Source organism: Apium graveolens, chromosome 5 (genome assembly GCF_009905375.1).
Source record: "Apium graveolens cultivar Ventura chromosome 5, ASM990537v1, whole genome shotgun sequence".
Classification (NCBI taxonomy): domain Eukaryota; kingdom Viridiplantae; phylum Streptophyta; class Magnoliopsida; order Apiales; family Apiaceae; genus Apium; species Apium graveolens.
In genome coordinates this window covers 228,035,650-228,058,191 of record NC_133651.1, presented here as the reverse complement: position 1 = coordinate 228,058,191, position 22,542 = coordinate 228,035,650, and the positions used below count along the sequence as shown (strand labels likewise).

Here is a 22,542-nt window from a genome sequence, read left to right as displayed (position 1 = left end):
ATAAATACATTGATTGAAATTAACCTAAACCTATTCCCAATAGGAACGAACCAGAATCTATTTTATATTACTTGCGATCGCGTATACTTGCGTGAATTTTAGCGCGTATTTCTGCCCTAACAAGTTTTTGGCACCGCTTCCGGGGAATTCAGTGTTAATTTTTAGTTTCTGTGTTTGTCATCTTTGGTCGTTAAAGTTCAGTGACTCAGACATTGTTACTTACTTAATTCCTTATCGTGTTTCAGGTACTCTAGCGAGCGTGTATGTATATGTGTTCTCGGTCTCGTAAGAGGACACCGGATCAAGCTGAGGAAGAAGTTGTAGTAGAGGAGAAAGTTGAGGAAGAGATTTTAGTTGAGAAAGAAGAAGAGGCTCTTGTTACAATGGGAGAACCAGAAGCGAATCCAAAGGCTTTAATGGACTACTCTCAATCGAAGATCAATGATATTCAGTCTAGCATTGTTTGACCAGCCATCTCGGCTAATACCTTTGAGATAAAGTCGAGCACAATTCAGATGATACAGAAGTCAGTTCACTTTGGGGGTTCTCCGACAGAAGACCCCAACATGCACATCAGAGATTTCATCGAGATCTTCGATACTTTCAAGTTCAATGGAGTTTCTGAAGATGCTATTAAGTTGAGGCTGTTCCCATTCTCTCTGTGGGACAAAGATAAGTACTGGTAACATTCTCTACCACCAGGGTCTATCACCAAATGGGAGGATCTTGCTCAGAAGTTTTTAACCAAATTCTTTCCTATGGAGAAGACTGCTGTAATCAGAAATGCACTTACTCAATTTGCTCAAAATTCCGGAAAATCTTTATGCAAGGCTTGGGATCGATATAATGAGATGCTTAAGCAGTGTCCTCATCATGGGATGCCTGACTGGATGATCATTAATTGTTTCTATAATGGTTTGGGTGCTACTTCTCGACCCATGCTTGATGCAACATCAGGAGGAGCCTTGTGGGCTAAAAGCTACGATAAAGCTTATGAATTGATTGAACTGATGGCTGCTAATGAATACCAGAATCGTACCCAGCGACTATCTCAGGGTAAGGTAGTAGGAATTCTGGAGTTGGATGCAGCTACTTCTATAGCTGCTCAACTTAAGGCTTTGACGATGAAGGTGGATTCTCTGTCTAATTATGGAGTTAATGAGATCACTAGTGTCTTTGAGCTTTGTGCTGGTGCCCATGAGATTGATCAGTGTGCCATTTCTAGTGAATTAGCTCAGTTCGTGAGAAACTTTCAGAGGTCGCAACAACCTGTACCAGCCATCTATCATCCTAACAACCACAATCATCCTAATTTTAGCTGGAGCAATACTCAGAATGCGGTTCAGCAGCCTTATCAGCAGTGTCCAGCAAAGTAGTACAACCCCCTGGTTTTTAGCAACCGCAATATGTATCAAGGGAGCAACTCTAGCTGTAACAGTCAAATAAAAAATATGAATTGGAGGAGTTGAGGCTCATGTGCAAGAGCCACGCGGTTTCTATCAAGACCTTGGAAAATCAAATTGGGAAAATTGCCAATGCCTTGTTAAATCGTCAACCTGGTACACTTCCTAGTGACACTGAAGTACCAGGAAAGAGGGAAGCAAAAGAGCAGGTAAAGGCAGATACATTGAGGTCTGGGAAGGTTGCAAACCCCGAACATTCTCATGGTTCGGATGAAGAGGTTGTGGCTGAAGAAGAAGTGCAGAAGGACACTGAAGTGGAACCAAGGAAGACTACTGTTAAACACACTCCTCCTGAGGGAAATACAGGGGAGAAACAGATCTATCCTCCACCTCCCTTTCCTAAGAGGCTGTAGAAGAAAAAGCTGGATAAGCAGTTTGAGAAGTTTCTGGAGGTGTTCAAGAAACTTCACATCAACATATCTTTCGCTGAAGCTCTTGAGCAGATGCCTAGTTATACGAAGTTTATGTACGGAATTCTCTCTCGGAAGGTGAAGCTTGATGACTTAGAGACAGTTGCTCTCAGGGAGGAGTGCAGTGTTGTGCTGTAACGGAAGTTACCTCCGAAGCTTAAAGATCCTGGAAGCTTCACTATTCCTTGCACCATTGGAAATGTGTCATTTGACAAATGCTTATGTGACTTGGGAGCTAGCATTAATCTGATGCCTTTGTCAATCTCCAAAAAGTTGGACTTACCGGATTCAAAGCCTACTTATATGACTTTGCAGTTGGCCGATCGTTCTATAACTTATCCACGAGGCATTGTTGAGGATGTTTTGGTCAAGGTGGATAAAATCATCTTTCCTACAGATTTTGTAATTCTTGATTTCGAGGAGGATAAGAAGATTCTCATAATCTTGGGAAGACCTTTCTTTACGACTGGCCGAACCTTGATTGATGTGCAGAAAGGTGAGCTTACCATGAGAGTGCTGGATCATGATGTTACTTTTAATATGTTCAATGCTATGAAGTTCCCTATGGAAAATGAGGATTGCTTAAATGTAGAGTTGGTCGATTCTGTGGTTACTTCAGAACATGATCAATTGGTAAGGTCTGATGCCTTTGAAAAGGCGTTGTTGGAGAATTCTGATAGTGAAGATGATGAAGGTGATGAGCAGTTACAATATCTGAATGCTTCTTCCTGGAAAAGGAAGATGGATATGCCTTTTGAATCTCTTGAAATGAAGGAGCTGAACAAATCTCCTAAGAGCCTCAAGCCATCTATTGAGGAAACTCCTACACTTGAGCTTAAACCGTGACCTGAACACTTTAGGTATGCTTTTTTAGGTGATGCATCTACGTTGCCTGTTATTATTGCATCTGACCTTTCAGGTAGTGATGAGGAAAAACTCTTAACAATTCTGAGAGAGTTCAAATCTGCAATTGGATGGACGATAACAGATATTAAGGAAATCGGCCCTTCTTATTATATGCATAAAATTCTGTTAAAGAAAGGTAGCAAGCCTGATGTTGAGCAACAAAGAAGGCTTAATCCTATCATGAAAGAAGTTTTGAAGAAGGAAATCCTTAAGTGGCTGGATGCAGGGATCATCTATCCCATTTCTGACAGTTGTTGGGTGAGTCCAGTTCAGTGTGTACCAAAGAAAGAAGGTATCACAGTTGTTGCTAATGAGAAGAATGAGATTATTCCTACTCGAACAGTCACGGGGTGGAGAGTTTGTATGGATTACAGGAAGCTGAATAAGGCCACGAGAAAAGATCACTTCCCTCTGTCGTTTATTGATCAGATGCTTGACAGATTGGCTGAGCATGAGTACTACTGTCTTCTAGATGGCTATTCGAGCTATAATCAAATTTTCATTGCTCCGGAAGATTAGGAGAAGACTGCTTTCACTTGTCCATTTGGTACTTTCGCCTTTAGAAGGGTTTCTTTTGGTTTATGTGGGGCACCTGCCACATTTCAGAGATGTATTATGGCTATCTTCTCTGACATGATTGGTCAGAATGTGGAGGTGTTCATGGACGATTTCTCTGTGTTTGGCGATTCATTTGATGAGTGCTTTCAGAATCTTGGCGATGTTCTTAAAAGGTGTGTTGAGACCAATCTGGTTCTCAACTGGGAGAAATGTCACTTTATGGTGCAACATGGCATTATTCTTGGGCACAAGGTCTCTAGTAAGGGTCTTGAGGTGGACAAAGCCAAGGTGAGGGTCAATCAAAATCTTCCTCCACCAATTTTTGTTAAGGGAGTTCGTTGCTTTCTTGGTCATGCGGGTTTCTATAGGCGGTTCATTAAGGACTTTTCAAAAATTTCTAAATCTTTGTGCAATCTTCTGGAAAAGGATGTCCCGTTAAAGTTTGATGATGAGTGCCTAACTGCTTTTGAGTTCTTGAAGAAGAGTTTAATCATGGTACCTGTCATAACTACACCTGATTGGAATGAACCTTTTGAGACGATGTGTGATGCAAGTGACTATCCAGTTGGAGCAGTTCTCGGGCAGAGAAAGAACAACATATTTCATGTGGTCTACTATGCTAGTAAGACCCTAAATGGTGCTCAACTGAATTATACTACTACTGAGAAAGAACTTTTGGGTATTGTCAACGGTTTTGAGAAATTTCGATATTATCTGCTTGGGACGAAGGTGATAGTTTTTACTGATCACGCTGCAATTTGATATCTCGTCTCCAAGAAGGAATCGAAGCCTAGATTGATAAAATGGGTTCTTTTGCTTCAGGAATTTGAGTTGGAGATCAAGGACAGAAATGGCACTGAGAATCAAGTTGTTGATCATCTCTCTCGTTTGGAAGATCCAAGTGCAACTTCACTGAATAAGACATTAATAAATGAGTCCTTTCCCGATGAGCAGCTATTTGGAGTGCAAGAGGAAGAACCGTGGTTTGCAGATATTGTGAACTACCTTGTGAGTAATATCATGCCTCCTGACTTGTCGTATGCTTAAAGGAAGAAGTTTCTTTATGAGGTGAAGTGGTACATGTGAGATGAACCATATCTGTTTAGGGAAGGAGCTGGCCAAATCATCAAGAGATGTATTCCGTACAGCAAAACGGGGGGGGGGATCTTGAGATACTGTCATTCAACCCCGAAGAAGGGATGACCTGGACAAAAGTTCACTGAATATGCTAAATTGAATGCACCTAGGAGTCAGATATTGATGAAAGTTGAGAAGGATAGAGATGTTCGTTGGCCTAAGCCTCTGAAGGCTGATCCTACCAAGCTAGATAAGAGCAAGTATTATAGATTTCACAAAGATGGTGATCATGACACCGATGAGCGTAGACAATTGAAAGATTAAATAGAGTTCCTCATTCAAAAAGGAAGGTTGAGCAAGTATACTTGAGATGGAGGATATAGGAATAACAATGGAAGAAAGAATTTCGATGATCGTAGGAGGGATCAAAATGATCAGGGGATAAATCCCCAGCCCAGGGGACCGGTGATAAATCCAATCTTTGGAGGACCATGACCCCGAGGGCCTGTGATAAATACAATCTTCGGAGGACCAACTGCTGCTAGTTTATCTAAAAATTCAAGGAAAGCATATACTAGATAAGTTATGCATATCGTTGGAGAAGCCCCGAAGAGGGCCAGGACAGGAGTAAAAATGACATTTGATGATTCTAACTCGGAGGGTATGAAATTTCCTCATGATGATCCGCTGGTCATAATACCTATAATAGGGAACATCCCGGTGAAGAGGGTCCTTGTAGACAACGGTGCCTCGGTGGATATTTTTCTTCATGATACCTTTATAAGGATGGGTTACAATGATTCTCAATTAACCCCGACTGATATGCCAATATATGGATTCGCTGGAGTGGAGTGCCCCGTGGAAGGGACAATTAAGTTTCCAATGACCATAGGTCAGGAACCAAGACAAGCAACACAGATGTTGGACTTTGTAGGGATAAAGGCTGGATCAACTTACAATGCAATCATGGGAAGAACGGGAATACATACTTTTAAGGCAGTCCCTTCTTCTTAACATTCAGTAATGAAGTTTCCCACCCGTAATGGGATTGGAGAAGAGAGAGGAGATCAAAAGATGGAAAGGAGTTATTATGTGGCCTCTCTTAGGGCTGATGGAGTTGGGGGGCAGGTTCTACCTATTGAAGATCTGGATATCCGAGAGAATGATGAGAAAAGAGGAAAGCCAGCAGAAGACTTGGTTCCAATTCCTTTGACTCCCGAGGATCCTGAGAAAGTAAATTTCATTGGAGCGTTACTAGAGGAGCCCCTTAGAGGGAAGTTGGTAAGGTTTTTACAAGAAAATAGTGACGTATTTGCATGGTCGGTGACTGATATGCCTAGCATAGACCCGAAACTAATTACTCACAAGTTGAACGTAGATCCAAACCGAAAACCGTGAAGAAAAAGCGAAGGAGTGTTGCCCCTAAGAGGCATGAGGCAATCAAGCAAGAAGTGGAGAAGCTCTTAGAGGCTGGTTTTATTAAAGAAATACAATTTCCGGAATGGTTAGCAAACCCTGTAATGGTAAAGAAGGCTAATCGAAAATGGAGGATGTGCGTGGATTTTACTGATCTAAATGATGCATGCCTGAAGGATTGTTTCCCGCTGCCAAGGATAGATACATTGATAGATGCGACCGCTGATGACGAGATGCTGAATTTTATGGATGGATTCAGTGGATTTAATCAAATCAAGATGTATAAGGATGACATCCCCAAGGTATCATTCATCACTGACTTTGGTGTTTTTTGTTATCTTGTTGTGATGTTTGGCCTTAAGATTGTAGAAGCTACATATCAAAGGTTGGTAAATAAGATTTTCAAGGATCTTATTGGAAAAACTATAGAAGTTTATGTCGATGACATGTTAGTCAAAAGTCTGGTGAAGACTGACCACATAGCCCATTTGAGGGAAGCTTTTGAAGTCCTGAGATATCATAAAATGATGCTAAATCCCGCAAAGTGTGCTTTCAGAGTGGGATCTAGAAAGTTTTTGGGATTGATGGTCTCCAATAGAGGAATCGAGGCCAATCCCGATAAAATAAAAGCTATCCTGGATATGAAACCACCAAGTTCCATAAAAGACGTTCAGAAACTCACTAGAAGAGTTGCTGCATTTGGTTGGTTCATCTCCAAATCTGGGGACAAGTGCTTGCCATTCTTCAAATCTTTGAAGAAAGTAAAAGATTTCATATGGACTGAGGAAAGTCAGGAAGCATTTGAAGGATAAAAGAAGTACATGGTTCAAGCCCCGTTGTTGGCCAAACTAGCTTTGAATGAAGTTTTGTACTTATATTTGGCCATTTCAGAAAATGCCTTGAGTGCTGTCTTGGTCAAATAGGAACTTAAAGTCTAGAAACCCATATATTATGTCAGTAAGATCTTGCACGGAGCTGAATTGAATTATTCGACTATTGAGAAATTTGCTCTAGCCCTGCTGATGGCCTCAAGGAAGTTGCGTCCTCACTTCCAAGCTCATAAAATTGAAGTGCTAACGAATCAACCTCTGAGAAGCAATATTCACAGTCCTAAAGCTAGCACAAGGCTGATTAAATGGGCTATTGAATCGGGAGAATTCAAAATAAAGTATAAGCTACGAACGGCAATAAAATCTCAGGTTTTGGCTGACTTCGTGGTTGAATGTACCATCCTCAACCAAGAAGTCGGGGAGCAGGAAATTACTGAACCTCAGGGTATGGAGAGGAAAGAGGATAATGAAGGAGAAGATAACAAGGAGAAGGAATATTGGGTTCTCTATTTTGATGGAGCATTAAAAACAAATTCGAGTGGAGCATGGCTTCTTTTACAAATCCCAGATGGTTTTTTGATTGAATATGCCATGAAGTTAGACTTCCCAACCACAAATAATGAAGTTGAGTATGAAGCTCTGATAGCTAGCCTCGGCCTAGGAGGGACATTGAGGGTCAAGAACTTAAAAGTCTATGGAGATTCAAAGCTGGTCATATCCCAGGTCAAGGGAGAGTTTTAGGAAAGAGATGAAATAATGGCTAGGTATGTCCGCCTAGTAATGGATGTGATGACTCAGTTCAATGAATGCCATATTAAACACATTCCAAGGGAGGAAAATGCTAAGGCAGATATGTTGTCTAAGTTCACTTCATCAGAGATAGAGAAGAGTTCAGGAAGTGTGTACTTCCGCATTTTGAAAACACGGAGCATTGATGTTAAGCTTGTAGCCCCTATAGGGTTGGGGACATCATGGATAGATCCTATTAAGGACCATATTCAAACTAGTTGGATCCCGAATGATGTGACTGAAGCACAAAAGTTAGCTGTGCGAGCACTGAGATATTCCTTGATTCACAGAATTATGTATAAAACATCTTTTGTAGTGCCTTACTTAAGATGCCTCAGGCCAGACGAGGCTCGACTTGCTCTAGAGAAAGTACACAGGGGCATATGTGGCCAACACTTGGGGGTAGGGCCTTGGCCCATAAATCACCCGCTTAGGCTTCTATTGGCCAGAAATAATGGCTGACACGAAAGAATATGTGAAGATATGTGACTGTTATCAGAAACATGCCCCTGTAGTAAGGCAACCTCCTGAAATGCTGACTTCCATAAACTCCCCAATCCCATTTTCTATGTGGGGAATGGATATTCTTGGACCTTTCCATATGGAAACTACTCAAAGGAAGTTCTTGATTGTGTCTATTGACTACTTTACCAAAAAGATCGAAGCTAAGCCCTTGGAAAATATTACAACTAAGCAAGTCTCTCAGTTCTTGTGGGAAAATATTATGTGTAGGTACGGAATTCCTCGAATCTTGGTAACCGATAATGGAACATAATTTAATAATGAAGACTTCAGAAAGTACTGTGAGGAAAACTAAATTGACTTGAGATTCACCTCTGTTGCTCACCCTCAAGCTAATGGGCAAGCAGAGGTTGCGAATCGTATTATTTTAGATGGGCTAAAAAAGAGGATTAAAAAATCCAGAAATAATTGGGTGGATGAAGTACTGCCAATACTCTGGGCTTATAGAACTATATGTAGAGTTACTATAGGATCCACACCATTTATGCTAGCTTACGGTGCAGAAGCAGTTATTCCTGTGGAAATATCACAGTCGTCTCCCAGAATCCAAGCATACGATCCTGAGGAAAATGAGGAAGGGAAAAGGTTAGCCCTGGACTTGATAGATGAGGTACGAGATACAACCCATGAAAAGATAGTATAATATCAGAAAAAGCCTCCTTCGACTAAAATCTAAGGGTGAAAGAAAAATTCTTTAGGCAAGGAGATTCGGTCCTAAGGAAGGTAGAAGCTTCCGGATTAGGCCAGAAAGGAAAGCTTGCCCCGAATTGGGAAGGGCCATATAAGGTTAAGAGTCTTCTAGGAAGAGGAACTTATAAGTTAGAGATCACGGAAGGAGAAGAAATACCTCGGACTTGGCATGCTCGAAACTTGAAAGTTTACTACCTATAGTTTATACATACTGTAGTGCTAACAAGGTTGAAAAGAACCTTGAAGCTTTGCTTGCTTAGGATTTCGTATGTTATTTTTATCAAACTATTATTTTAAATTCTAGTTCTATGAAGAAGTATGTAAGGGATGGATCATAAGAGTTAACAGTTAATAAAGTTTCCACAAACTTATATTAGAACTGTTTGGTTCACCTTATCTTAGAACTATTTGGTTTTATCTTTAGAACTGTTTGTTTGGTTCATGCTATGTATGGTTCGGTTTGCTGATCTATTCAGTACAAGTACAAAAAATGTGAGGGAAAGCTACAAAAAGACAAGAGAACTATCTAACTCCCAAAAAATAGTGCAAGTACTTAGAAGAGATAGTAGAAAAGCAAATAACTTAGAATAACATGAATAATCTGCGAAGGGAAATAAGTTCATAGTACAATAAGTTAAGATAAAAACAACAAACATGAAGTCTAAAAAACCAGAAATACTACTCCTCCATGTTGTAGTCATCCTTTCCTTGCTCCTTCTCAGTATCCTCCTTCTCAGCGTTAGCAGAAGGCTCAGCATCCTTTGCAGGAGAAGCTGGGGGAAAAGTAGTACTGGGATCTAGGATACGATTATCAGTCTTGGGAGAGTTGAAGAGAGCATCCAGACTATCCTCTATCTCTGACTGTTCAGGGCTTATAAAGTCCTTGGGATCTATTAAGCCCGGATGCTTCTCAGAAACTGCCTTCACCGCTGCATCCCATCCCTGAGTAAACTAAAGAGGATAAAGACCCTCATCATGAATGTCCATAAGATTCTTAAACTTTTGAGAATTCATATAGTCATCGATGATGGTTTCTTTATTGCTCCGGAGCTTAACCAGCTCGGCATGGGCCTTGGACAGCTCCTCCCCCTTGGTCTTTAACTTCTTATCCAAGACCTCGGCCCTCTCTTTCCACTTCTTCAACTCCCTTTCAAATTCATCTGAGTTCCCCTTCCAGGGCCTAGCTTCATGAAGGACCCCCTGGAAGTAAGTGTTGCTCTGTACAAAGAAATATAATTTAACACAAACTTATAAAAAAAGAGAAGTTAAAATTAAAAGGTAAGGTAGAAATGTTACCACAGCTTGGGCCTGAGAACCTAGGAGCTCAATGGACTCAATTTCACTCCCCATGACAATGTCAGTGAAGTCATGGGGAGTTATGGAATAGTATGACCAATCCTTAGCATGCTTGGTGGACTTAACCACCGTATCACTTCTGCTAAAACCCCAGTTGGGTCTGAAGGAGTGCCCTTTGAGTGGAGGATCCACATCATCTCCTAGCTCCACTACTAGAACATAGGGCCTAAGAAAAGAAGGAGCATCAGGCTTGCTCTTGGGGTCCTTGTTTAGCTTGGCCCTCTTTTGGCGGCCAGATTCCCCCTCCTTAGGCCTATTAATGTTATTAATGGCCTCGCAAGCTGAAATGACAAAAGAAAAACATCAAAATTTGGAAATGATTGAGGTTCAATAAATAGAAAGAAATAAAAAAAACACAGTTAAAGTTACCCTTATCACTGGCCCGAGAGAGACCAACTTTCTTCAGGGAAAGCTCCTCTAAAAGGGTCTATGTGTCAGTTTTGTCGTCATCCTAAATGAGGGCTTGATAAGCGACCTCCTCCTCATCAGTTAACATAATGCTGGAGGGGCTACCATCTACTACTTTGCAAAAGGGCCTACCAAAAAGGGTAGCCCGATCGCCTCCGGCCCATGTCATCCTAACAAACTCGTCTCTCCATTTTGGGTTATTCTCGACAATGGAGTTACCATAAAAAAGGTGGGGGATTTTGGGCCTTTGACGTATTAAAACTCAGCCCGGTTGAGTTAAAGCACTGTTATAGAACTGAATTTTTTTTCTAAAAACTATGACTGAAAGAGGGAATTTATTCCTAAGACATAAAACCATAAAGAAAATAATATTCTTCCATGCATTTGGAGGGAGCTGACTTGGGTTTATATGCACATCCGTAAGCAGACGTGGGATGAATTCGTGAAAGGGGAACCTAAGACCCGCGGTTAAAGCTCCTTGATAAATAAAGATTGTATCCCCCTCCTAATTATAAGTCCTATCCCCAGGGGCGGCCGGAATAATTCTAAGGTTAGGGGAGATTTTACATAGTGTTAAAAGCTTATATCCTATCGTCTAGCTCATGAAAGGTATTACCATGGTTATAAGGATCTAAGTCAGACAAAGATGGGTATTCATCCCCTCTAGTGTTTATCATGTCTACCAAAGAAGTATAAGGAGAGCATATTTGAATGGCGGCAACTCTTTTTGAAGAATTCATCTTGGCCAGCCTAGCTAGGTCACGATCTTCCATTGATACTCTTGGGAAGAAGGCTTGAAACCCAGAAAAATGTTGAAGATGGTGGAGTTGCGGTGCCAAACAACGCCGAAACTAGAGAGATTTTTTGAGAGGATTTGAGAAGTGAGAAGTGAAATGAGAATTCTCACTTTTCACCTCACTTACATAGCCGAAATTTCAGGAATGTGAATTGCCTAAAGCCCATAGAGGCAAGGCCCAATCTAAGAAAGCCCACTAAAAAGGAAACTTCAGGGATGTTCTAGAAACTGAAAAGGAAATTGAAAGGTCAAAAATTGAGCATAATTTCAATTAAATCGATCAGAGTCCTGATTGATGGTGAATAAAACCCTGGTCGAATTTTCATTCGATTAAAGGGGTAAAAAATCACTTAAGTCGATCAGAGTCCTGGCCGAAAAAGGAAGAATTCTTGTCGAATTTTTATTTGATTAAAGGGGTAAAAAATCACTTAGTTTGATCAGAGTCCTGATTGAAAAAGATAGAATTCTGGTCGAAATTTCATTTGATTAAAGGGATAGGAATTCTAATCAGAGTCCTGATCGATGAAGAGAATAATCCTGGTCGAATTACAGAGAAACATCGATGTCAAGAACAAACCCAAGTCGATTAGAATCCTGATCGAATCGATTAGAATCCTGATCTAATCGATCAGGATTCCTGATCGATTATCCCTTAGATCTCAGTGTAAAAAATAAGTCTAAGTTGATCAGAATCCTGATCAAATCGATCAGGATTCCTGGTCGATTTTCCCTAAGAACACATCAACAAAATCTCATTTAATTCGATCAGGATCCTGATCGATTTCGATCAGGAATCCTAATCGAAATCTTGTCGACTAGAATGGAAAATTAGCTATTAATTCGATTAAGATCCTGATCGATTTCGATTAGGATCCTGATCGATTTCGATCAGGAATAAATCCTGAGAAATTAAGGAAATTCCTTATAAAATCCTGGAAATTATGAATATTTTCTGGAAATTAGAAATAAATCCCAAAAATTAAGAAAAAATCCCAGGAATTAAGGGAAAATTCCTGGAAAATAGAGGAAAAATCTCAGAAATTGAGGAAAAATTCCTGTAAAATACCAGAAAATTCTTAAAAAGAGGGAGTAAGTTAAAAAGAAAGTAATAGGGAGTTTCCAAAACAACCCTGAGGCCATGAACAAGGCAAATCATTGTAAATGTGTAGGTCGCTCCACACTTTACGCAAAAACGATACCCTGTAAGGGAATAAATGAACTTAACTTCTGCGAAACCTTTTATGGTTTCCCAGAGGTTGGGGGAAAATGATAGGGAATAAAATAAACCATGATTGCGTAATTAACATTATATTAATAATACCAGAATTGGGATGACAATTAAGCCAATTAGGAAGGGCCCAAAATCATGAATATTAATTAATTTCATAATTAATTAATAAGGGATAAATCAACTGATAATAAAGTCCCAATGAACACACAATACCTTGGAGATTGGCCTCCAAGAAACCTCATAGGATAAGGAATTAGTTTCCTACTTCCTAGGACTCCGAAGCCCATTCTAATTCAGAGACTTGCCCACCAAGTCTCCCAACTCTAGTCCAATTCAAGGACTCCCAACATCTATATAAGGGGTCTCACCCCATAAATCAGAACTAAGTTTTTTGGCTTGATTCTCTAATTCACAGAGATACGTAAACATCTCATAAAGGAAGAGTTAAGCTACGAAACACGAGAGCATTCATTAAAGGCCTTGAGATCCCGAACCCTAGTAATAAATACAACGATTAATATACCCTATTTTTCTATCCATAACACTGATCATCGAAATAGGGTAATTGCCAAACTTTCATTGTTTCATTTTTAATAGAATAGTTGATATTATTAATAAAAAAATTATATTTTATTGTAAAGGAAATTAAAAATAAAATATATTAAATATGTTTCTTTGAAATTTATGATTTAATTGTTTTTATATTATGTTAGGGGTAGAATTCAAAGTTAAAATATTAAAATCAAAATATTTCTTTGCATTAATATCTATCAATTTTGATATTTTTATTATTATACATGCCATGTAGGATTATGTTATATGTATATATTTTTCAAGAAATATATATGTAACATGTTACCTAATATTAGTAATATACTTTAATAAATTATAAGTAATGCTATTAATTTATAATTTTATCAGATAAATTTACTTTAATAATTTTTAACTAGATTTTACTATAAAATAATTTAGAAAATGTAAAATTTGTATTGAATGTATATGACATGTTTAATAGATATTCAGAATTCAAAAGTTCTAGACTCCATACTTTAGTTGTTGAGATTTGAGAATATGGTAGGAAAGCAGGAATTGTGATAACTAAAAAGAGTACGGCCGTGTCTCAAAATAACCAAAAGTTTATGAAATATTTTACTTTATTTTTTGGTGATCTCCTTCAAGCTGTAAACCGGAAATTTAGACATTTTAAATATGACATCTATGACCAATGTAGGTGTCTATAACCAAAATTAAAGTAGTGAATATTTAGTTGTAGTTTATTTTACTTGCTTGAGAGAAAACATCACTTATTTTAATGTATTCATTAACGATGGAGAACTTACTTTTTCTAATTTATGATCTGAAACAATCTTATTCAGAAAATGATAACATGGATTGTTAACATATTTTCTGGCATAAAAGAATAAATACATTAACACATAACTTATGTAAAATGACAACTGAAATAGAACATAACCATATTTAATGAAGAACAACATTTGGATCTTTGTTTTCATATTTTGTTGAATTTGGAGAAGGATTTTATTTACTGATGAATGAGGTCTACAATTTACCTATTCTTCTTCTGAAAACTACACAAACAATAATCTAAAATAATGGACAAAGAGGCTTTCGAGAATTAAAGCAGAGTAGTGACATACAAAATATTTAAACATCACTCCTAATTACAAATATAAAAGAATGATATGCAAAGATGAGACTTTGAGGTCTTACCTGAGGCGACCATGAATGAAAAATACAACTACAGACCTAAACAATAATGAAAGTGGAGGAAATTTGCAGGGTTTTGATGGACATCTGATTCTTGGTGGTTAATATTTTTTTGACATTCAAATATACATAATTTCCACGTAAAAAAGTGAGATAGGTGGTTATGGTTTGCGAAGTTAAATCCCTATAATTGCGTCGTGTTATTTATGATGAAGACTTGTAAAGGAATCAGGTCACTCCAGCGGAATGGATAGTCCATCCGTAAATAGTATAATATTAATTCATTCTTGAAAATGATTTGACCCAATAGTATAAATGGATACCCTTAGTGCTAGAAAAATTTAGAAATATATTGATATTGATCACAAGAAAAAAAAATTTGTGGGAGATAGACATGACATTTACAGGTTCAAATAAGTACGTGTAAAGTAGATGTAATGGCTTATTAATTGTTGATTATGTCTTACTTCTGAAAGAGGCTTTCTTTTGCTTTCCTAGTTGACAAGCATCACAGACTCATCCTTGGAAAATTTCAATTTTCTCCTTTTTGACCAAATCATTCATTGTTAAAAAGTTTGAGTGAGATAGTTTATTATGTAAAAACCAACTTTCGTCCATACTTGCTTTGCTCAAAAGACAAGTGATAGAGTCTGCATTTGTAGAATTGAAGTCGGTTGGGTACACGTTTCCTTTTCTTTTTCCGGTGAGCACCACAGTGTTATAATTCTTGTTAGTGACTACACATGCTTCTACATCAAATTCCACTTTAAATTCTTTGTCACATAGTTGACTGACACTGAGCAAATTATGCTTAAGTCCTTCAACTAGTGCTTGTTCAAAAAATGACATTCTCTTTAGAAATTAAGCCATATCTCATAGTGTACGCTTTACTATCATCTCCAAAGGTAATGCAAGGGTCAGCTCTCTCTTCAAACTTGTGATCAGGGACGAATTACCAGTCACATTCATTGAAAAAACCACTATCCACATACCATAAATTCCTCATTTTTCCCTACACACATCAAAATCATATCAAATTAATTTTGGTACCCAAGTTTCATTGGTTCCTGCTTTATTAGTTGCCCTATTTTCTTTTCGACTATTTTGTACTTTAGATTTTGGCGGTATTTAATCTTCCTTGACCCTAGGTCTTAGTTTATGAGCAAAAGTGTTAGTGTATAAATCAGGTGCATAAATTTGAGGTGGCATCATCTTATATGGTGATGCAAACATGTTATTCATCCCCAGAATATCCCATGGTATTCTAAATCTTGTGTTATAGGGGTTAGGAATAAATGGCATGTTATTATAGTTCTGATTAGACACATTAGGCACATTTTGCATGGCAAATATAGAAGGCATAGACACTGCAAGAATACAATAAAATATTTAGCAGATTTTCAATTAGCAGAAAAATAATTACCACTACCACATTTAGAAAATGTCTTACTAGGAGCATACTTATCAAGTGTGTTGTTGTGTTTATTAATCCCCAATTTTCCATTTCTATTACTCTTTTTCTTAGTTCCAATCATATCCTCAATTTTCTCAATCTTATAACCAATTGCTTGTTAGATAAGTGACCTATATTTGCCTTTTATATGTCCTTGGTTTTGCTATTTTCTCATTGTATTAAGTTTTTTCTGAAAGGCCCATATTTAGCATGTAGTGTTTCTAACTTAGTAGAATTGGGTTTTTCTTTCAATGGATGGCTTATATACGTTGATTTTCTCTTACTACAACTCCTTATGTATCTAGTTTCATTTTCTCTTTCTTCCATGTATTTTTCACAGAAAGATTGTCCACTTTATAGTTCAAAATTTTTTTGTACAATGTTCCTGGATTCTTTCTACTTGTAAATAACTTCTTGTTCTTTTATAAATGATTTTTTTAGGATTTCTTCTCTTCTTAAGAAAATAACTAGATTATCCTCGAAATTTGGTAGTGCATGCCCGTTCCTTTTACTTTAGTAGCCCAAAATATTTCTTTTTATAATCAACAACTTCACCAACTTTATCTTATCTTTGAGTTCTAAGCTTTCTGCATTCATTGGAGAAATGAGTAGTTATGCCATAGTTGTAGCATTTAACCTTTGATTTCACCATATTCTTGTTGGTCTTTAGTTATCTTCTGAATGACTTTGAGAATTCTTTTCCTCTCTTAAACTTAAGGTTTAAAAACCTTTTTTCGACAGGAATTCCAAGTGTTCAACCAACTCTTTAAATTTATCAGGCACGGAAGAGTCATCTCATATTCCACCTTTATTTCCTTTCCTTTGACTGACTTTGACTGACTTTCACTTTGATCTTAATTCCCTGCTTCTTTTCTTGAAAATTTTAATCTTGGTTCTGTTTCATTCTCACTGACATTGGATGGCCATATTTTTTTCCTTTTTATGCCCTTTTCTCAATATCTTCATCCTATTGCATTTCCAATGTTATTCATTAACAATCATCTTTGGTTAATTTGTAAATGGGGATTGAATACAAATTAAAATTTCCACAATAATTCGTATTAGGGAAATAAAAACCGAACACAGATATTCCAAATTTTCCGATGATTTATTTTTCGACTTGCCACATGAGGTTTATATTGAAGAAATAATTTATTACGATTACAAAGTAATCTCACATCTGCAGTTTACAATATTTCACACATAGGAGGATCTCTCTCTCTCTCTCTCTGGCACTCAAAATTTAAACCTATTTCTTAAGTGAAACATCTGCTATAACTTAGTTTATATACCTCTAAGTTACAATGCTTACTAGACAATACATAACACAGTCTTCGAGATCCAGCAAGATTGCTTTTCCATTCTTTCCCATGAGGCTTAACAAATTAGGCTAGAATTTATCTTGATATATTACTTTGAATATCTCACCAATTTGTCATGCATGGAAATTGAATATTCTTCTTCTTCAGAATCCAAGATCACATGCAAAGTTTCTCGACTTCCATTTTCTTTACTGAAATTTGCATAAGCCCATGTGCTGTGTCAGAGTAAGGACTTGACCAATGTCAAGTCACTATCACCATCTATGTGAGTTCCCTTAGTCATTGACAATCATTAGATTAGCCGTTAACGGGTTGATGTAGTTATCCATTGATGTTGCAGCTTCACTTAACAATTGGTAGCTCACTTCACTTAATCAGAACTACATGATATCGAGTATTTACAATTAGCCATATTACTATAGATTATCCATTAAGTAACATGACTTCTGAATGAATACCATTACTACTATCTATTACAACAATCTCACAGAAAATATTACAAAAAGACTCATCCGTTGATGGACAACTCCTTCAACGGCTTTCCCTTATGATGGCTAGCTGTTAAAGGCTATAATTTGACTTTACATATTATGCCATATGATTTTCTTACAATCAAGATTCAGGTTTGATTCCTAACTGAAAAGAATATGTCCTAAGTCCAATCATGTATTAGGATTTAGGAATAACTTCCTGTGTAATCTGTTTTTGATTTCATTGATATTAATAAAAGACTTTCTTTGTTTTTATTACGGGCTTTATCTATTTAAGTGTTTAAATAAGATATACCATAGTTTAGAGTAAAGCTTTTTATGGATTATGATGAGATCATAATAGTGAGACCTAAAAAGATGATAACTCTAAACTTAAATAGTTCCTGGTCATAGGATTACTAACTGGTAATTAATAATCCGCAAAGATCGGTACATACTATGCTTGCTTCATTATGAAGGATGTCTGTTCTCATAGGCATTTGTGTGGTGACACTATAGCTAGTATGTAGGTGCTTATTATGGAATAAGTTCACTGAACATGACTCGCACAGCTGAACAACTGATGGAGTTCACTCACGTGTCAGCAGTTGTTCATATAGTGATAGTTGTACAAGTATCCTTAGACTTGAGGTCATCATAGTCATCTTGTGTACACTGAACTATGCTTTGGTTTAGTTCTTAGTCTTCAGGGACAATTATTAGGGCTCTTCTGGGTATAGGAATTTGTACACGAAGATAGTGTATGATCAATAAAGGATCTACCCCTTCCAGTGAAGGAAGCGAATGTTCAAGGCTGATCCACTTATGCTAGTTCAGGAATCTCTGGCCAGAGTAAATGAAATTAGAAAGGAGTTTCTAATTTGCATAGAACTACGCATAGTAAATGGTAAGCAAAGTGATTGAATTAGATAGGCTTGACACGAGATCCATGCCTTGTATTTAATCGGGACATTGTAGGGTAGAAGGAGTTTATTGTACGGTAACTATTCACTGAATAGGTTCTTGATATTCTAAGCAGTGAATTCATATTATCCGGATAGTCGCGATATGCTGAGAAGTATCCTTCACGATGTAGAATAAATGTGATTAATTAATTAATCATATTTAATAAATTAGAGAATTTATATAAATAATGATAAAATAGTTTTATTATTATTATTTATTTCTACTACCGGCTTAATATTGAACCTACAGGGTCACACCATAAAAAGAGAATAATTTAATGGTGGAGGAATTAATTAATAATGGCTAATAATTATTTATTTATGAAATAAATAATTAATTGGCAAATTTAATAATTGATTAAATGAGATTTAATTGATTATAAATTAATTAAGAAAAGTTCTTAATATTATTAATTAAAGGATTTAATTTTTGGAAATTAAATCAAGAGAGATAATTATTTCTAAAGTGTTTAGAAAAAGGATTAATGATTAAAAGGTGTTTTAATTATTAATGAGAATAATAAATGGGATAATAATAATAATATTTATGGGAAAATTTCAGCTGAAAATTTTGCCTATAAATACACTATTATAGACCCTAATTTTATTCCAACCTCGAAACCCGAAAACCCAAAAAGTTTGAAAAACCCAATTCTCTCCACCTCCTTCCTCCTCCTTAACATCATTTTCTTGGTGGATACCGGTGGAGTGCTTCACACTTGAGGAGCAACTGCTAAGGATCTCTGATCGTTGTCTCCGAATTATTTGAAAGGTTAGATTCGATCCCTCGAATTTTTAGTTACGATTTATATGCTTTTATTTGGATTTTATATGTGTAAAAGTGTTTTTCCATTCCCCCGCTGCATTAAAAATCCAACATTGGTATCGGAGTATAGGTTGTATGCATATAGATCTGTGGTAAAAATTTCAGAATTTTATGTGCTTGTATGAATTAATTATGATTTTTACAAGTTATTTCATGGATTATTTTTGTCTGATGAGAAATCGTTTCTCAGAATAATTTTGAATGTTGATCTGGGTTCTACAAGTGTTGTAGATCGTCTGGGTATTTTTTTCATAATTTTATGATGTATAGATTTTTTATTATGAATTTTTGAAGTTCTTACAATTAAATTCGTAATTAAATAAGTAAATATATATATAGTATATATATATATATGTTTATATACATCTGCTATGTTTGTACTGCACTGCTGTTTGTCTGCTGCTGCACAGAAAGATCGAGAATGTCAGGCTGTCAGGTCTGACTTGCACGAAATTCGAGAAAGAGGGGCGGCGGCTGCTGAAAAAAAATAGGGGTGTAACGCATTCCGGGAATGCGTTACACACCTGTGGCGCATTCACGGAATGCGTTACACCCTTTAATGGCTTAAAAGGGGTGTAACGCATCACCGGAATGCGTTACAGGGCTTGTAACGCGTTCCTGTAATGCGTTACAGCCCGTCTGTTGATTTTAAAATTGATTTTCTGGGAGTTTCGTAACTCCGTTTTGGGCGTGCAATATACCGTTGGATTCGTTTTTCTGAGACGGATCTAATGGAGTGATCAATTTTAGTTTATATAAAAGTTTTGAACTGTTTATATTTCCATGAAGTGTTTTAAAGATGTTTTTGACTGTTTTAATTGCTTTTAAATGCTTCATGTGATACATAGAGATGTATAATGCTTAGACTAATGTGCTAGATGATATAACATGCCTACCTTGATGTTTATTCATGTTTATATATGTGATATATGCTTAGTTTATCATGCGATGATAGATTTAGGTGAACTTAAATAAACATAAGGCGTTTGTTAGATAACCTAGTATAGTGAAATTATTTCATAACCTTAATAATAATATTATGAATACAATCATGAGATTCTTGTGTTTATGAAACACGTAATTGAATATGAATTTTCGATATGAGAGAAAGGATGATTCTGTCAACAACAGATTTCTATCTGTAAGAAAGGGTTATTAAGTGACGCCTCTTGACAATGCTCCACCCGATCTGGGAATCATCTGATTATTGATTATTGATTTGAAATATTTAATTTAAAAGGAAGAATCTCTTTATAATATGATTATGATTGTAACGTAATATAATCCCTCTAAAATTAAATAATATCAAGTAGTAATTGGCCAATGACACAACGGGCTTGTGTCGGTCATAGCCTTCCAACATGTTAGAAAGTAGTTATTATTTTTGAATCATTGTCATTTCGTGCCACAGCCGAGGGCTTTGATTTCGAAATAAGAAATACTTGTCTATTACATAGAGATGTGTACATTGAATAAGAATCTAAAGGTCGTTACGTGCCACAGCCGTGGGCCTTTGGGGACTGATTCAATTGTACAGAATGTTGGGTTAGACTTGACTTAGAATATTGAGTTTATCGTGCCACATCTGTGACTCAATTATTCAAGAGGCTAAAGTTTGATTAGGGAATAACATTAGATGTAATTGACAAGAGTTGTCTGCCTATTGAACATTACATGGCGTTTCGTGCCACAGCCGGGGTTGTGTAACGGAATGTAGGATCCCTATTCCCACTAGCATTATGAATGCTTAATTTTTCACGTAGGGGGTTGAATAAATTAGGAAAACTAGTGGGAGCCACTTATGAATAAAGACCCGATTCATATAGTGTTTTGAAATGAAATCGAATATTTGCTAAGTGTTGTTATGTGTTTATCATTAACAGATTTACTTTGTACGTTATGTCTTCTGCACTATCACTCAGGAGCATACTAGATGCTCACAAATTGACTGGTCCTAATTATGCTGACTGGCTTCGAAACTTGAGAATTGTTCTCAGGATTGAGAAGTTGGAATTCGTGATTGACTCACCTAAGCCTACTGAACCTGCTAATGATGCACATAATGATGAACATGTTGTGTATCGTAAGTGGATAGATGATGCAAATATTGCTCAATGCATCATGCTAGCTTCCATGAACATTGAGCTACAGAAGCAACATGAGCATATGGATGCTCACACTATCCTCATGTATCTACAAGAGTTGTATGATATGGCGGGGAGGACAACTCGATATGAGATATCGAATGAGCTGTTCGGGTGTAGAATGTCTGAGGGATCATCTATGAATGACCATGTACTTAAGATGATCAATTTGATTGAACGTCTTGGACAACTTGGTTTTGCCATGGATGGGGAGCTGAGCCAAGACTTGGTCTTGCAATCGCTTCCGAGTTCGTTCTCGCAGTTTGTTGTGAACTTTCACATGAATAAGTTGGTAGTCAGCCTGCCTGAACTCCACAACATGTTGAAGACTGCGGAATCGAATTTTCCCCCTAAGAAGAGTTCTGTTCTTCTAATTGGTGAAGGTTCCAATCCTAAGAAAAGGAAAAGGAACTCTTCCAAGAAGAAGAAAGTAGGTGAGAAAACGCCGGTTCCACCAAAAGCTGAAGACCCCAAGAGCAAAGTTGTTTGCTTTCACTGTAACAAGGTGGGGCACTGGAAGAGGAACTGCGAGGTTTACCTTGCAGAATTGAAGAAGAAGAAGGGTAGTGAGACTACCACTTCTGATTCAGGTATGTTCATGATAGAAGTGAATATGTCATTTCTACTTGGGTATTAGATACCGCCTGTGGTTCTCATATCTGCAATTTGTTGCAGGGACCAAGGAGAAGTAGGACTCTTGAGGAAGAGGAGGTGATTCTACTGATGGAAATGGAGCAAGAGTTGCTGCTGTAGATGTAGAATCGTTTCATTTACATAGGCCTACGGGCAAGACTATTGTTTGAAATAATTGTTATTTTGTTCCCTCGATTGTGAGGAATATTATTCCCATGTTAGACTTGGGTAGATTTTTCATTTATTATTGAGAATAATGAATGTTCTATTCTTAGAGATAATATTCTTTATGGACGTGGTACTTTAAATAATGGTCTGTATATATGTGACATAATTTACTTCAGATTGAACAAACTAATAAAAGAAAAGGGATGATGAAAATCTCACTTTATAGTGGCACTGCAGTCTCCATTTAGTGGACATGGAGAGAGGACTGCAAATTTGCTAGGAACGGTACACACAGATGTATGTGAACCAATGTCTACGCAAGCCATGGGTGGATTTTCATACTTCATTACTTTCATAGATGATAGATCTAGATTCGGATAT

At 37.1% G+C, this 22,542-nt stretch overlaps 1 non-coding gene across 1 annotated transcript; it reads right to left on the bottom strand.

Moving 5' to 3' along the window:
• Positions 1–773: 773 nt before the first annotated feature.
• Positions 774–880, bottom strand: LOC141662753 (small nucleolar RNA R71). Its single transcript, XR_012550849.1, has one exon. It is a non-coding gene; the product is annotated as a small nucleolar RNA R71 (small nucleolar RNA).
• Positions 881–22,542: the final 21,662 nt, after the last annotated feature.